The sequence below is a fragment of the Macadamia integrifolia genome, chromosome 4 (genome assembly GCF_013358625.1).
Source record: "Macadamia integrifolia cultivar HAES 741 chromosome 4, SCU_Mint_v3, whole genome shotgun sequence".
Lineage (NCBI taxonomy): Eukaryota > Viridiplantae > Streptophyta > Magnoliopsida > Proteales > Proteaceae > Macadamia > Macadamia integrifolia.
The window spans coordinates 33,968,063-33,985,206 of record NC_056560.1 but is presented as its reverse complement, the minus strand read 5'-3'; the positions used below and the strand labels follow the sequence as shown (position 1 = coordinate 33,985,206).

At 34.5% G+C, this 17,144-nt stretch overlaps 1 long non-coding RNA gene across 1 annotated transcript; it reads left to right on the top strand.

Annotated features, from left to right (window-relative positions):
• Nucleotides 1-13,981: 13,981 nt before the first annotated feature.
• LOC122075367 lies at nucleotides 13,982-15,916 on the top strand. The gene is made up of 3 exons (XR_006139229.1): nucleotides 13,982-14,076; nucleotides 14,188-14,368; nucleotides 15,767-15,916. It is a non-coding gene; the product is annotated as an uncharacterized LOC122075367 (long non-coding RNA).
• The last annotated feature ends 1,228 nt before the right edge of the window (nucleotides 15,917-17,144 follow it).

The following is a 17,144-nucleotide window of genomic DNA, read 5'->3' as shown; positions in this document are numbered from 1 at the left end:
AAATTATTTGTGATAATAAATTATGGACCACAAATAGTATTCGTTTGGTTATTATTAATAAAATAGATTATATGATGAGAAAATAAGTTTCAGTTTTCATCTTAAGCTTTGAGCTTCAAGCGAGAGAGATGATAGGATTTGGGGCTTTTTATTGAAAAGGTATAAAACATATTGAAGTTACTTATTTGCCATTGATTTTGAGTAGTTTAGTACATATGCTCATTTAAGGTAGAAAAAATCAACATAAATGATTTGTTGCCTTAATAAGTGAATCAGTTCATTTTAATTTATTATAAATAGAAATAAGTGCTATAAATTATACCAAACACTTGTAAAAATAGAAATAAGTCAAATAAATACAAATAGAAATCAAATCAAAGAGAGCCTTAATAAGTGAATCAGTTTTAGTTTTAAAAATGAAATAGTTCAAGTTTATTAAACAATTCAGTTTGATTTTGAACTATTAAATTAACGGTTTCAAATCTTGTAAAAACTGTGAAACCGAATATATTGTGAATTGAATACTTGCTTAAATCTGAATCAAACTATTTAATATGCCGTTTAAGGACCATTATGAACCGAGAATAAAACCATTTAAGGACTGTTTATGGACATATTACCTGAAATTAGTATTAAAATTGAGACCAAAACCATTCAAAATTGTGAAACTGAATTGTTTACAAACCCAAAAATCGAAACCATTTAATAATTCGTTTTTGTTTCACAAACTGACTAAGTTGTTTACACTTTGAATCTAATAAAATCGAACCATTTAACACCCTTAACAGAAATGATGAAATGGGGGTTTAAAATTTTTCTTTAATCATATTGCACTGGAGGGAAAAGGAAAATATACAATAAAAACACGGTTTAAGTAAGCTAGAATAGACCAAAATGGCAAAGGGGGTAAAAAAAATGGCAATGGGGTTGGAATCAATTAGGATAGACCAAAATTATCAAAACCCTAATAAAGCCATTTGAAAAAAATCAGAGATAAATCACCTTTGTCAAGGGCTTGTTAAGGTAGGCGGAAATCAGAGACGAATTACCTTTGTCAAGGGCTTGTTAAGGTAGGCGGAAATCAGAGATGAATCACCTTTGTCAAGGGCTTGTTAAGGTAGGCGGAAAGGACTGACAAAAGGGGGAAAACAAAAAGCATTTTCTGGTCCCCATAGTAATCTTATTTGATTTGATAATCCATATATTGGGCTGTTGACAATTGTTTGTGGGAACCAAAGAACTCATTTAGTTTTCTCCTTTGATGGTGAACCGTCAAAACTTTTATATATATGAGCCATCTTTAGTTGTCTTAAGTCTTAACATTGAAGCTTTTATTCTTACCTAAAAAAAAAAAAAAGGTTTTTATCCTTTTTTTTTTTTTTTTTTGTGCCTTATAAATTAATGAAGAACTTTTTTTTTTTTTCTTTCAAAATATGAATCCTCTCCTGTTATAAGTATAGCCTAGACCACATTAAATTCTTGTGTTTATCTTGATTTATTATTTATCATTAGAAAAATAGTGGCCTAAGTAATAAATTAAAAACCCTCTTGATCTCCTCAATAAAGGGCCATCTCCATTGGATGATTTGCTATTCTCTCCTCCTATTGGAGCAAAACTGCACACGGAATCATACAAAACCCTTTACTTTAATTTATTAGCTGTTTTTTGACATGTTTGTTTTAGGTTTTAAAATGAAATATTGTTTTTGGTGGAAAGAAAACTTAATTAAATAAAAAACCATCTACATCTTCGGTAATTGTTTGTGTTAGACTACTATTCTTAGCCTCAATCACAGCTTTGATTGCCACTGGTTTTAAATGATATATTGTTGAGAGAAAAGTCACTCTAAGCAACTGGGACAGTCCATACCTATGCCTACTTACATATTTGTTACTAATTTTTGAAGAGAGACACATGTTTTTTTACTAATTTTGAAGAGAGAGAGAGATGAATTTGGGATGGTGTAGGTCCTCCCTTGCTCGGAGAAACTTCTCCCTTTTGTAAATTCCTATGTTGGAATAGAGGAGACCTAAGAAGGTAACAAAGTTAGACTAAGAGTAGACTACTAAAAATGTGTAGTAAACTATTGATTACTAATGTCAAATGAAAGATAAATGAAAGTTGAATATTTTGGATGAATCTTAACAACCCTTTTCTTTTAATAGTCAAAAGAAAATATGGTGAAACCAACATGTTGACAATATAGAGAAAGAGTCAGATTTGAATAAAAAAGAGAAGGAGCTTTGTTAGGAAGACACTCAAGTCTTTGCTTAGCGTAAGTTGAAAAGTCACCATATGAGGTTTGCCTCTTATTTTCTTTGCTCAGCCTATTGAAAAACCGAACGTCTCGTAGATATCTCGAACGTGTCTCAAAGATACCTTAAACATATCTCATTATTCTTAGAAATCTTTGGATTGTTATATTTATTGGTTGTCCCAATTTTGATTGGAATTTTTGCCTTGTCATGTTCTTTTTTATTTTTCTCTCCCTTTTGGGTTTCTTTTTTTTATCCCTTTTGGGTTATATATATATATATATATATGATGCCTAATAAGAGCAATCGGAGAAGATATATTATCTGTCATAATTAAAGCATCTGCTTTATAAAAATTTAAATACAGTAAGGCAACCACCCAATAAGGAAAGTGTATATTTTTCAGAAAACAATTGATGTAATGTGTAGATTCTTCCCCATGCTGGTAGTGTGAGAAATCCTCTCCCGCAATGATATATTGTCGAAAGAAAGTCTCTTCGAGCAAATGACATAGCCTACACCTACTCACGTTTTTTTCTTGGGGAAGTGTAGTTTGTCCAGGAGCACAACTCCTAAGTTTGCACAAAACCCAATCAATGCTCTCCTTTTGGTTTAATCTATGGGGGGTATGGAAGTCATTTTACAGGGATGAGGAAAGAGACAGACACAAGGGTGTATGTCAGACAGGAAACTTTCTTCATATTTTCTTTTACTAATTTTTTCTGTAAGCTTGAGTCATGCATCATTCATAGGGCTGACCACATGAGGGTGGGAAGGTCTTTTCCAAAGGGGGAGGAGATGGGGGTGAAATATACTGAGCACACTGGTAGCGTGTCCAACCTTTTCCCCTTCTTTTGAAGAAAGAAAATTAATAAAAAAAATTTTGGCGACTTGTCCTGTTGGTGCAAGAAACATCAGTGCACGATGCCAATGAGAGAGCACACACCAACATCTTTAGTGCCCTAGGCTTGGGGGACAACATCGTCTTTTTTCGACTCTAACTCTGGGCATTTCATGAGCCAACAGGATGAGGCTTTTTTTTTTTTTCAAAAAATTGGGGATAAAGTTTTTTGTCCAAGAGCGGCTCCTGTGCCATAGGCACAAGGGGTGCTAAATGACCACCGTGCGGGAGGGGCGGTTGCCCATGTCTGGGTGCAGGCACCACTAATGAAAAAAAAAAAAACCACATTTGCCCCAATAATTTTTATGTGATGGTGTGAACTATTGCTGCTTAAAGAATCCACACCCAATTGAATTCCTATGACGGGTCCAAGGAATTTTTTTAATAAATATTTTGGTGGGATTCTTAGTTTTTTTTTTTTTTTTTTTTAATAATTGATTTATTTAATTATTATCAAATGGATTCTAACAACAATCAAAAGAAAATATGGATCAAGAAGTGAAAATAGGGTGAGAAAGGTAAAAGGAAAAGTTTCTTTTCGGTAGAATTAGAAAAATGATTGTTAATATGGGCATTCGGATAAGGTGTATTATATGCCATGCATATATTAAATCAAATGCTTTGATAAAAAAAAAATGCAAAAAATACATATGCTATAACATATAATATAATATAAGAAGACCACACAATTATGAAGAAATTGGGAACTATCCTAGAAAAAATGTTTTAGTTTTCACGTGACAAATATCTTCATCACAAGTCTATTTATTTTTTGGGTAGAATTCATGACAAGTCTATACATCAACAAGAAGAATCATTCATGTGATGAAATTACTTTGTTCTAACCTGATCATACATAGATTTGGGTTTATTAAAAAAAATAATAATAAAAAAAATTTAAATGTTCAACATTAGTGGTCATAGAAATATTCATTCTCTTTCTTTCTCAATGAGTGGATGAAATGGGGATGTGGGTATTTGAAAGAAAATCTAAAAATAGAACCTAAAATGATGCAGAAAACAAATGAAAAGCACAAATAAACTATCACACAATAAAACAATGATGGGTTGAATTTCTACGTGTAATGAAGGTTTACCGGTTTGAATCGTAAAATAAAATAGATTCAAGGGTTCCTCTTTAGCCAAAAAATAAAAATAAAAAAGAGAGATTGAGCTTCTAGTTTAATTAGCGGTGGCGGTTAGCCAATTAAGGTCTATATAAGTCCAGGGATAGGTCAACTCTCCTACCCTACCCTCTCCAAGTAGTAATAGTGGGTGGTATGAAACAGTTAGTGGATCCCATTTCTCTGCTCTGGGAATGTAAATATCTGTATTTGTAGCTTGAAAACATCAATATATTATACCATATGGTGTATATACATTTGGGAGATTCAAGAAAGCTAACTACTCCAACGTCTGCGCTGGCTTCTTAATTAGATTGAGAAATATGTGGCAGCTACATGTTCATGTACATATTTTTTTTCCATTTTGTCTTTTCAGCCTTTTAAATTAGTGGACGACTTCCTTTTTTCTTTAAAAAAATATGAATCCGTTAGAAGTATAGATTTTGGTGATTGGATCACATTACATCTTTGTCATGATTTATTATTTGTTATTAAAAAAATGATAAGCGATGATTGTCTGCTGTATGTGCGTTGATGTGGTGAACAACAAACGGTTGAGATGATATTGGCACACACCTCGATGCTATGCCAGCCATCAGATGCTTGCCGCACCGCCGCACCGCCGCACCGCCGCACCACCGCACCATGTTTTCAGAAAATAATGGATCAAAATGATAAATTTAAAAACCTCTCCTCAATAAGGGCTCAATATTGGATGATTTGCCGCCTCTTTCAATTGGGGCAAAATTGCACTCTAGCATCATATAAAACTCTCTTTCTTAATTTATTAATCATATTTATTATGTTTCTTGTTTGGGATTTTAAATAAAATATTTTTTTTTGAAAAGAGAACTTTAATAAAACAAAACCGTCTATATCTTTTTTTTTTTTTTATAACTATAAGTCGTCTATATCTTTAGTAACTGTTCATGTTAGACTATCATTCTTGGTCTTAATAGCAGCCTTGGTTGCCATCGTTTTTAAATTATATACCATTGATGCAAAAAGTCTTTCTGGGCAAATGACTAGCCTATATCCATTCACATTTTTTTTTCCTTACTATTTTTTTGAAAAGAAAGAGAAAGATGAATATAAATGTTAGATGAAACACTAAGAAACACGAAAAATAAAGAGGTAATAAATCCACACGACACAGAAATTTAACAAGGTTCACACACTAGAGTGATGTACTACGTCCTCGGGTGAAGAAGAAGATATTTCACTAAGCAGAAGAGAGATTACACCCAAGCAACGGTGAGAAAACTCGCCCTGAAACCCTAGCTTGAAAAATCCATATAATACAATGACTTTCTCAATAAGCAACAGTACATTATATATACTCTAAGTCGCGGGTCAACCCATTGGGTTGTGGTCGATTCGATCGAACCATACCGTGGGGGCTACGCCCCCGCACCCCCATACGAGATCAGTGATGGATTCCAGGCTTGGACCTATCGACTCAATCTCTCTGCTTCCATCACAAAATCTTAAAAAACTTCTCATTCAGGTCACCATCAAAATATATCAGATCGAGTCAATCTTCAAAAAAAGTCTTAACAATAAAAATTAATATGGAATGGTATACATAATTCACTTCTTATTGTTGAATTTCTATGCTAGAACAGAGGAGACTGAGGAATGTAGCAAAGTCAGACTCAAAGTAGGCTGGTAGAAATGTGTAGTTATCAATTATTAATGTCAAATGAAAGATAAATGAAAGTTGAATATTATGGAGGGATTCTTAACAGTAGTCAAAAGAAAGTACGGATCAAAAAACTCAACATATGGTGAATAAAATGATTCCTAATAAGGGCAGTTGGAAAAGATGTATCTTCTGTCATAATTAAATCATATGCTAAAACGTGCTTTACATAAGAAGACAATTAACCACCCAATGAGAAAAGTGGGAGCCATCCTTGAAGAAGAATTGTTTTGATTTTCACATGACAATTGTCTTCATCACAAGTCTAATCATCAAGAAGAAGAATCATTTATGCTACGGAATTGCTTTCTTCTAACCTGATCATATACACATAAAAGAGGTTCAACTTTAGTGGGTTAGAGAAATTTTCTCCCTACCTATGAAGAAAATGTAAAATGTATGAATCACATGAAAATTACAAATAAACAATCACGTACATAATGCGACATAAAGATTTATGTGATTTGAAAAAATTATTTAAGTCTAAAGGGAGATTTACATGGATTCCATTCTTGTCTATCTATCTATATTTCTTTGGTAACATATCTATCTAAATTGTATTGATTAGATGTGAATACCAGGAAGAAAATCATGTTTTAAACCAAAAACCATTTCATATCTGAGGAACACATGCCATGAACTGTGAACTGAAAACTTGTGGAGGCTATGGATCCCATCTCTCTCTCAATTTATTTGCTTCCACCACGTAACAGTCAAGCTTGAAAATATCAGTATATTTACATTATCTGGGATATGTATATTTGAAATACAAGAAAGCTAGTCCAACGTCTGCGCTGGCTTCTTAGATTAAGAAATACGTGGCCGTTACAGGTTCATATAAAACTCCTCATGGTCTGCTAATTAATAATATGGTCCAGTACTATTCTATTGCTTTGTAATTTGAGTCGTCACAGTCTTCAGTAAAAGGATCATCACTTTTCAGTCTTTACGTCATCTCAAAATTTGTGACCAACTTTTGAAAATGAATGACAGAGAGAGATTGGCGTGCGAGGGGATTTGTGGATATTGTTGGGGGTATGATGTCTTATATTTTGTCGGTTAGATAAGTAAGTTGATTTCACTTTGCATGTTATATTTGTTATTGGTAAGGCATTGATGAACTGGTGGATCCATGTGGGGGTTTGGATGCGACAGCAGCAAAGAATTTTCTTATGGTTATTTGAGTATTTCAATAAAATTATTTGTATATATTATCGCTATATATTTGTAGTGATAATTCTTTTTCTGTAAGCAATTTTAGAGAGGTGTGAGGATGATTTTCTATTTACAAATTTCTATTTGATTTTTCTACATTGTTTTAAGTATACGTTTTTATTGAGGTAATGGATAGTCAATAATTAATCCTTATGTAAGAAGAGATACATACTAAGTTGAAAGTACTTGTGCAAAAGGTTCATAATCTCAGTTCTCGGATTGAGATCTCTTGATGGATATTGTAGAAATGCAATTCTAAAATGATGAAAAAAGAAAAAGAGGAAAACAAGAACAAACAATACACACTAGTTTACAAGGTTTAGTAAGATTGTTTACATCTTTGGTAAGATGAGATTTTGTTTCGCTATCAATGGATAATAAAGTTACAATGCTCGTCCCACCATGGGCGTATGTCGGCCAGCAAAGTTGTTTGCACCGCTTTTTTTGTGGATGATTGAATGGGGCTTTGGATAAGCTCGAAGACTTGAATAAGATTCTTTCGGCATATTTCACAATGATAAAGTGTCTTGGTATCGGTCTCTCTCGATATTAATTTGGATTGGATTGGTATTAGAGAGGGCAAATAAATGCGAAAACGACTCATGGAGATCCATAAGTATGCACGATAAACACTACAAGGACACATTTTAGGCATGCCTGAATCTATGGTTGAAGAATAAGAACTCCTCAAAGTCTTCTTGTATGCTCCTCGTACAACACGATAAATGTTGGTCTGGTCTACTCTCTTTCCCTTTTGCTTTTAGGTCATTAGCCTCACTTAATGGGTCAATGATAACTATATATAGGGGTGAGGGTAGGAACCAACCTTGCAATAAAATTAGGGTTTCCTCTCCATTAAGGAAACAATATCTTAGGTCCACATATAGTAAAAATATTTCATACTGTTAAGGTGTGCTAATAGAATCCAATATCTCCATAGAGATCACTTACTAATAATATTGGATTCTTTCTGCTTACTCTATCTTTAGTCAACACCACTAAATCGATTTTGGAAACAAATCTTTGATTATGCTAGCTCACCTAATTGGAAATCTTACAAGGATCGGTGAATATCGATCATTTTTACCTTTTACTTTGAAAAATATGTTCTTTTTGTTGTTTTACCGCTAAAACGATATAAGTAATTGATCCAAGTCGATCTCAACCAATACCAATATGATATGGTCAATAAAATTGATACGATACCAAAACTTGAAACCATAGAAGCATCCAAACATGCACTTGGGTACTGATTGGGGTATTTACTGTTCATGCCTCTGTTTATATTCCTTATACAGTGATTATCTCATCTTCATACATGGAAAAAAAAAAAAATCTCGTCAACTTAACCTCTTATTGGGTCCTCATATATACCCAACACCTGAGTGTGCCTATAGTTTCAATTTTAGACAGAAGATGACCAGGGGCACCAGCTTTGCCCATAAAAGAGAAAATGACTCTCATGTAAATGCTTCCAACTGTGCTCTTATTGACTAATTTCTTTTTACAAGTAAAATATTATATTAATTATCAGGATCAATAAGAGTTTGATTGTTCAATATAAACTTTTCCACATCATTCCATTATGGGTTAGGTGTCAAAACTTGTTATGTATGCATGTTTTAAGAATAAAATAATTTTAGCTGCTACCCGGAAGCTGCAACCTCTGTTGGCAGCCTAAGAAATGAAATAATTCACTTCATTTAAGGGTTCTCAAATACCCTAATATTATAATATTTTTCAATATATATATATATATATATATATTAAATCACAAGAGTTGCAGCAACCTGGAATTTTAAGAACACGTAAATTTTCCCATGGGAAACATGGTTCAGGGTTTACCAAAAAAAAAAAAAAAAAAGTTCGAAGACTTTGGTCTTTATTGTATGATGCAGCCCCCACTCGAAGGGATGCCTCTTTGTACCTATCTTGTAAGGTACGTAGCCTACTAAAATTGGTTGCAAGGGTCGTGTCTGAGGAGGAAATGAGGTTGCACCTCAGAGGTGATTGTAAGCTTAGAAGGGAATGTCGTGTTGAGATTGAAATGGGAAACTATAGATCAATGCCTTGATAAGACTTGCTTTCTCTTGCCCCCTTTCTTCCCCCCATGGGCTGCTTCTCCTTTTATACTTGTCAAGTCCATTTGCACCTCTTGTCAATCCTATCTGGTTCCTTGAATTATGAAAGAGGTAAGTTCTTGTTTCTCTTCATGTTAGAGCATCTTTCATCTTAGTAGATAATGTTGTCATAAATGATATCTAATGTTCAAAACCATTCATCTTTAGTCACCTTTCTTTCGTTTTGAAATGACTAACTAGGTTTCTCAATAGTGTTTATGAACAATTTTCCTTGTATTTTAGGCAATATTTTTTAAGGGAGAGGGATAGGTATGCCGCCGATATCAAGTATGCTAGCAGATAGCACCAATAGGAACACATGATGGAGTATCATTCAGGAAGGATATGAAGGTCATTTCAGAAAAAGAAAAAAGAGAGATAGACACAATGAGTGCTAGCATACTTAATATCGGCGGCATACCCAACATTTTTCCCATTTTTTAAACACAAAACCGAGGTTAAATGGGCTGGGATCTGTTTAGTTCTGATTTCTATCTTTTTATCTTGACCTGATTCGTAACTGAACTGGTTAACACCCTTAAGTGGACCTTATTCCTCTACCTAATGTTTGGTGGGAAGTATGGGAGGCCCATATCTTGAAGTTCAAGCGTGCAAACTGGGCCTGGCCTCTGAGAACATTTTTTCCCACTAAACCAACCAAATTTTCAAGCCCATTAAGTCCATTTCTAACATCAAAACACCACTCATTCCAACCCATTTGATTTGCGTGTTCCAATCTTTACAATTTGACAAGTTTCCTAAATTCTCCATCACAGGATGAATCCCTCACAAAAGCTATCACATACTTAGGTGACATTTACGATTTTTCACTTAGATTCCATTTGATTGCAATGAGAATTTAAAGAGAAGGGAAGTGAAATTTTTTATACTTTAAAAATAAATATTTATAATCACGACCTCATATGATTGTATAAACTACTTAACTTTTTTAATAATATTTAGTGAATATATATTTTACATATTATAGCAAAGGGTTTTAGATGCAAAGTAAAGTGAAATTCTATCACCAAATATGGAATGATTTGAAGTCACATGGGTAATGATTAAATATATTTCATTTTTAATTATGAAAATTTAACTTCCCTTCCCTTTAATTCCCCTTACACCATGCATAGCCATAGCTTTCGTAGACACTGAAATTCCTTTAAATAGATACTGCCAATTTTTGTTTATGAATGTTTGGTTGTAAGAGATATTTAAGGGGAAGGGAAATGAAGTTTCCATACTTAAGAAAGAAAATTTTATAATTATTACTCCATGTGATGTGATTGTAAAAATTATTTTATTTTTGTAACCATATATAGTAATGACACATGTTTATATGTAATTTTTATTTTACATATTGTATAGCAAAGGGTTTTGGAAACAAAGTAAACTGTAATTTAATAACCAAATATGAAATAATTTGAAGTTAATGATATAGTCACATGGAGTAATGATTATAAACATTTCTTTTTTAAGTATGAAAATTTCACTTCTCTTCCCTTTAACTCCCCTTGCAACCGGAGCCGAAGCTAATCTTTGATGCAATCTCTTACACGTTTGAGATTTCTCACCTAGCTTTTTCTTTTGGGTAGATTTCTCACATAGCTTGGTGTCAAAATTTTCTTCTCATGTCGTTCACATGAAAAATTACTTCTTTGAAAAAACTTTTTAGTTTATTATCTCAATGCTGCCCCTTTGCTCTCGGGCTTAATGGTCGGGCCCAAGCCCAATTGTAACCAAAATCAAGTGTTTAAGTTTCTAGGACTTGCGATGAAAGGTTTGGTGATAACTAAAGAACAAAATCAAAGTGGTGCAGCGGAAGCGTGGTCGGCCTATAACCCATAGGTCTCAAGATTGAAACTTGGCTTTTGATGATAGCCAGTTTAAGTTCACGTTTGAGAAATTCCTGTTCCCAACATTTAGAATCCATTAAATATAAAGAGAGACAATAGATTCTAAATGTCAGGACCAAGAACGTACGAGAACAATCTCCTACATGAACCTAATCTGCATTCACTTCCAATAATTGATAATTGGTATCCCAAAATCCAAAACATGCGGCCATGATGGTCCTGTGATATAAACAAGGCTATCATGAAGAAATCTATATCAATGACATACCACTTAGAACAAAGCTCCACCCACAATTGCTTTCGGGCTTAATGGTCGAGCTCGGGCTTAATGGTCGAGCCCAAGCTCGATTGAAGCCCAAAGTCAAGTGAATGTAAGATTCCAGGACTTACCAGCAAAGATTGGGTAACCTCTCAAAGGTATTTCTTCATCCCAGAGTTTGGTTGTCTGTTGTAATCCAGCGCGTTAAACCTTTTTTTTTTAATTGTCCGTTCTTAAACCCAGCAAATACTTAAGTCATAGGAAAAAGAAGTTTTCAAAATAACTTGAGAGTGAATTCTTAAACGCTTTTCAATTACACAATATAAATTATTTACCAAAAAAAAAATTACACAATATAAAATAACATGATTTAATCTTCTTTAATAGAAGAAATGTTTTTCTTCTAACGTAATGGATTTAAGAGTTTTTTTTTTTTTTTTTTTTTAACAGGATACTTACTTGATATTATAAGAAAATTAGGGTGGTATGTCATATAAGGTTGAAAATGGGGGTGGTATAAGATACTTTTCCATTAAGTGAACAAATCCATTTACAATCTCTCTTCAATGAAAAAGAAAAAAAAGTGAGAGAACGAAAAAGGAAGAAGAATAATATCAAACTGAAGTCACTGTAATATTTGGGAAGAACAGACTCTACTAGTTCTGCCATGAAGATGCAGTTGCAATAGTTGGAGTAGCAGAGACGTTAAAGGAACTTTCCGTATCTGAATTGGTTCCAAGAGGAAATTATTAGGTTTGAAAACGTGTGGTTCCCCATGGAAAGGAAAACCTGACCCTTGAGGCTCGGTCGTTGATGAGATGTATGTACTTTTGAAAGTTGGTTTCCATGGAGTTTTGAACGGGTCTTCAATCGGTAGAAATCACATAAAGTAAGCTTGAAATGTTTGGGATAGCTTTGAATGGCGGAAAGATCATGGAAGGCTGTGTGTAGGGATGTCAATTCCTAAACCGAACCGGTAAAACCAGTCGGACTGAATTGATAACAACACGGACAGAATCGAACCGAAGCCTTATTGGTTCAGTTCTGTTTCGAGTATTGCAACCCCAAAACCAAATCGAACCGCACCAGAAATCAGATGAGCCTGAAACCAAACCAAAAACGGCTCAAAACCAGGACCGAAACCAAAACCGAACCGGTAAGAAACCGAAACACTCCAAAATTCATTAAAAAAAAATCAAAATTTGCATAGTTTTGTAAACATTTGTATGAAAAGTCGAATCCAAACTAGACTAAAAACCAAAACCAACCCGGTTACAAATCGATTTAAGAAACCGAAGACAAACCGAAATCAAACCGCACCGAAATCGAAACCAAACTGAAACCGAAATTTCCTTATTGGTTTGGTTTCAGTTTCAACTTTTCCACACCAAAACCGACTCAACCCAGATCGAAACCGATCCAGACCAACCGATTAACACCCCTAGCTGTGTGTGTGTGTGTGTGAGAGAGAGAGAGAGAGAGAGAGAGAGAGAGAGAGAGTGGATCCCTTGCTCATACAGATGAACATTCAATACTTGTCTCATTTTTAGTCATTACACGGGTGAAGAGGGGTTGGATGCTCGGCTGTACAACCAGGTGATCATATGAACAACCGATCCAATCTAGAGAGGGAGAGAAAGAGAGTAGGACCAAAAAGTGGATTGATTAAAATAAACTTCTAAAACGCCCTGAAACTGACTCGCTTATTGTGTGAGGTACAATAAAAACCTAGACAAAAAGAGCTTTAATAATCCCGCATCAAAGCATGTTAATGCGTATCAAAAATAGGTTTGTGAGCTTATCTACTAACAGTTAAGGGTGTTAATTGGTTTGGTTTCAGTGTATACGGTGCGGTTTGATTCGGTCCACATTTATTTGGCTGAAACCAAAACCACACCATTTGCTAAATGGTTGCACTTTCTGAAACTGCAACCATTTAGTAAACAGTTTTGATTCCACGGTTTTTCAACGGTGTCGATTTCACAATTTTAAATGGTTTTGATTAGGGGTGTCAATTCGTGGCCCGACCCGACAGAACCGACTGGAACCGACCGTTTAAAGCCCGGCTCGTTTATTAAACGTGTCGGGCTTGAGCCCGGCCCGTTTATAAACGGTCGGTCTCAGTCCTGATACTTGGACCGTCGGGCACCCGACCGAGACCGGTCTATTTTGCACCGGCCTGGCCCGGCCCGGTTGTAAGATACCTATTTTACCCCCATATGAAAGAGTTAAAAAGAAAAAAACCAAAAACCCTAGTACCTTTCTCTTCGTTTAACACTACCGCGGCCGCCGCTGTGGTCTTTGTCGTCGTCGATTCGCCATTCGCTTTGTTTCTCTGTGTCTGTCCGTTCTCGCTTTCTGGGGCAAAAAAAGAAGATATATTACCTTTCTAGCTCTATTCTCTCTCTTCGTTGCTCTCGTTGTTCTTTATTTTACATGCTCTCACTGTTCTCTCTCTTACATACTCTCGCTCTCTCTCTCAGTTATCTTCATTTGGTGAGCTATTTCGAAGGTTGTGGCCGATTCCAATCTTGTGCACATGCTATTTCTATCAGGAACTCCTACAACTGATCTCTTTCTTACGCGCTCCTGCAGTTGATTTCTCTTTTACACCCCTTGTTACCATTCGTGAACCCTAAGGTATGCAGTGCAGTTTCTTTCCTTTTTTTTCTTTTTTTTTGTGCTACAGAGGAATTTGTCATCTCTCTATTCTCTCTCTCTTACATGCTCTCACTGTTCTCTCTTTTGAAGGCTCTCATTCTCTCTCTCGGTTAAGCCTAGAATTTGTGGGCGATTTCGAAACCTGGCAAAGCCCCCTGGTTCTTTCACCTTCCTGCGCAACTGATCTCTCTCGTCGAGGCTCTTGCAACTGATTTCCCTCCTGCAACTGATCTCTCTTTTACACCCCCTGTTACCATTCGCGAACCCTAAGGTATGAAGTACCCTTTTTTTTGGTATTTTTTTTATACATTCACATTGCTTTAAATTATTCCATATCAACCTTACAAGGCTATCCATAACTGTTTGAACTTTTGTAGATGTGAAGTTCTTAGAATTGTTACTGACAAGTTTTTTGCAGGTAAGGAATCTTTAGTTCAAAATGGTAGAGCACCTGGGGTAATGCCAAGTTTATGGTGGTTCGAACCCACCAAGACTCTAAACAAAATACTTAAAGGGTTTTAACTTATATATCTTGTTCTTGTTCTTGACATTTTGTGATTCTTGGATTTTTGTGATTAGATCACTGAGTTTTTAGATCTGCTTTCATTTGCTACAGTTAACATTGGTAGTACATGTTAAGAGTAAATGCCCATTAATGGTTGTGCAAGGGATATTGAATTAGATGATGAACAGAAAAATAAAATTCTGAACATGTCTTCAATCTATAATGTTTGCCAATGTTCTTTTGGTCATGCTCCAGCTTGGTGTCATACCATGCAAATCAATTACCTTTGTCAACCTTGATGCCATGATCATAACAAAATTCAAGGAAAATTTTGTATGAATGGTCAAGAAAAATAAAGAGCAGAGTTCTGTATTTGGCCTCTGTTTTTGTCTGAGAATGATAGCTTGAGCTATCTCATTCTCTTTGAAGGGCTTCCTCTGCTTTTCATGCATTGGATTTTTTGATTAAAAGTTGAGAATTGAATTTTGGATGGTATTTTGTGGTCTTAAGCTATTAAATAAGCGGTTAGAATTGAAAGTTGTGGAGGTGGGTTTGAACTGAAGGGTATAAATGCCCTATTTCTTACAAATGTTCAGAATTGAAGTTCTGGAGTCATGGGTGGACTTGGGAATTTGCAACTTAGAACAATGTGATTGGAAAATATGAAGAGATTTTCATGCGCTCTAGTATCTATTATCTTGTTTCTATTCAATTTGTGATGCATCCATATATTACCTTTCATGTAGAAAGCATGTTTCACTAATTACATAATAATTTTTTGGCATTTCGATTGTAAATATATCCATGCCTTAGATTATGATATCTATTGCCTAAATGAGTTGAAACGATGCAAGACCTTAAATTAGTGGGGATTTATTTTTTACTGAATAAATGTTAAGTCTTATTAACATGAATTTAAACGATATTGTTTTATTTTGAGGAAGATTCAATTTATATTTATTATTTTGCATTCTATTGTTGTTTTATTCAGTTGAATTGCATAATGTCAAATCAAAAATCTTCTAATGCCTCTACTGCAACTAATGTTTAATCTGTTAGGTGAAATTCCATGGGTAATATCATTCTTTTTCTTTGATTATGACATATTCGCTATCTTTTATCTTTACATTTACTAATGTTTATGCTTCATCTATTTTCTATTAGGTGGGATTGATGTTGAAGCACTCCAGATTGGACGAAATCAGGATAATTTTGAGTCATGTAACTAAATATTTAACTTTGGGGATGTTTGGATACGAATTTAAGATTTTTTGTGATATTTCTAAATATGTTAATTGTGGGATGCTTGGATAAGAATTTAGGACTTTTTTATGATTCTAAATATTTTAATTATGAGATGCTTGGACAAGGATTTAGGACTTTTTACGATTCTAAATATTTTAATTGTGGGATGCTTGGACAGGATAAGGATTTAGGACTTTTTATGATTTTAAATATTTTAATTATGAGATGCTTGGACAAGGATTTATGACTTTTTATGATTCTAAATATTTTAATTGTGGGATGCTTGGACAAGACAAGGATTTAGGAATTTTTATGATGTTTCTAAATAATTTAATTATGAAGATGTTGGATCAATGCTTTGGATTTTTTGTGATGTTTTTAAATATGTGACTTGGAAGAGAGTAGATTCCTCTCTATTTAAAGAAGTAATACAATTAAACTCAACAATTAAAGAAGGTCCGTTTAAAAATCGGTTACGCCCGTTTAATATTAAACATGTCCGTGGCCCGGTTAAGGCCCGACTAAAACCCGATTAAGACTCGATTTTAATAGCCCGATTATAGCCCAAGACCCACCGACCGAATATAAAGTGTACCATGCCCTAATTAACTAAGCCCGATTAGTTAAATGGGCGGACACGGTGTAACCTTTAAAAGTCTTCAAGCCCGATTAAGCCAGACCGAAACCGGACCGGCTCGACCGATTGACACCCCTAGTTTTGATTGTGGTTTATTCCATACAGTTTCTAAATAGTTAGTAATCGGTTTGCTAGTTTATTCGCATGCTTACTAAAATTTGTTTTTGTTACTAAACGCTTCAATCTTGTATCAAATTAAATGAGGCATTGAACAAGCAAATATTTAACTACATTACTACATAACTACATAATATGAGTAAATTATTGAATAAATTATTGGACAGTCTCTATGGTCCTTAATTCTTCCCTAAATTAAATCATTACTTTTTGTTAAAACAACCAAATATTTAATCTTTATACGAGTTCATCGGATCGGTTTTGATGTTTAAATGGCTCGTTTTTTACGGTGTCAATTTGATTTGAAACCAACGGGTTAAACGGTTAAAATCAACTTGAACCATTTAACTAATTGACCTTAAACTTGAAACCAGAACCAAACCATTTACTAAACGATTTTGCAGTTTCGATGTACGACTTGGTTCGGTTTTGGTTTCAATTCACATTCTTACTAACAGCCTTGCATTTTTGATCTACCATTAGTTAACTCAGTCGTTGCTTGGCAACTTCCTTCCCCACTCACCGCCCTCCACTCAACGAATC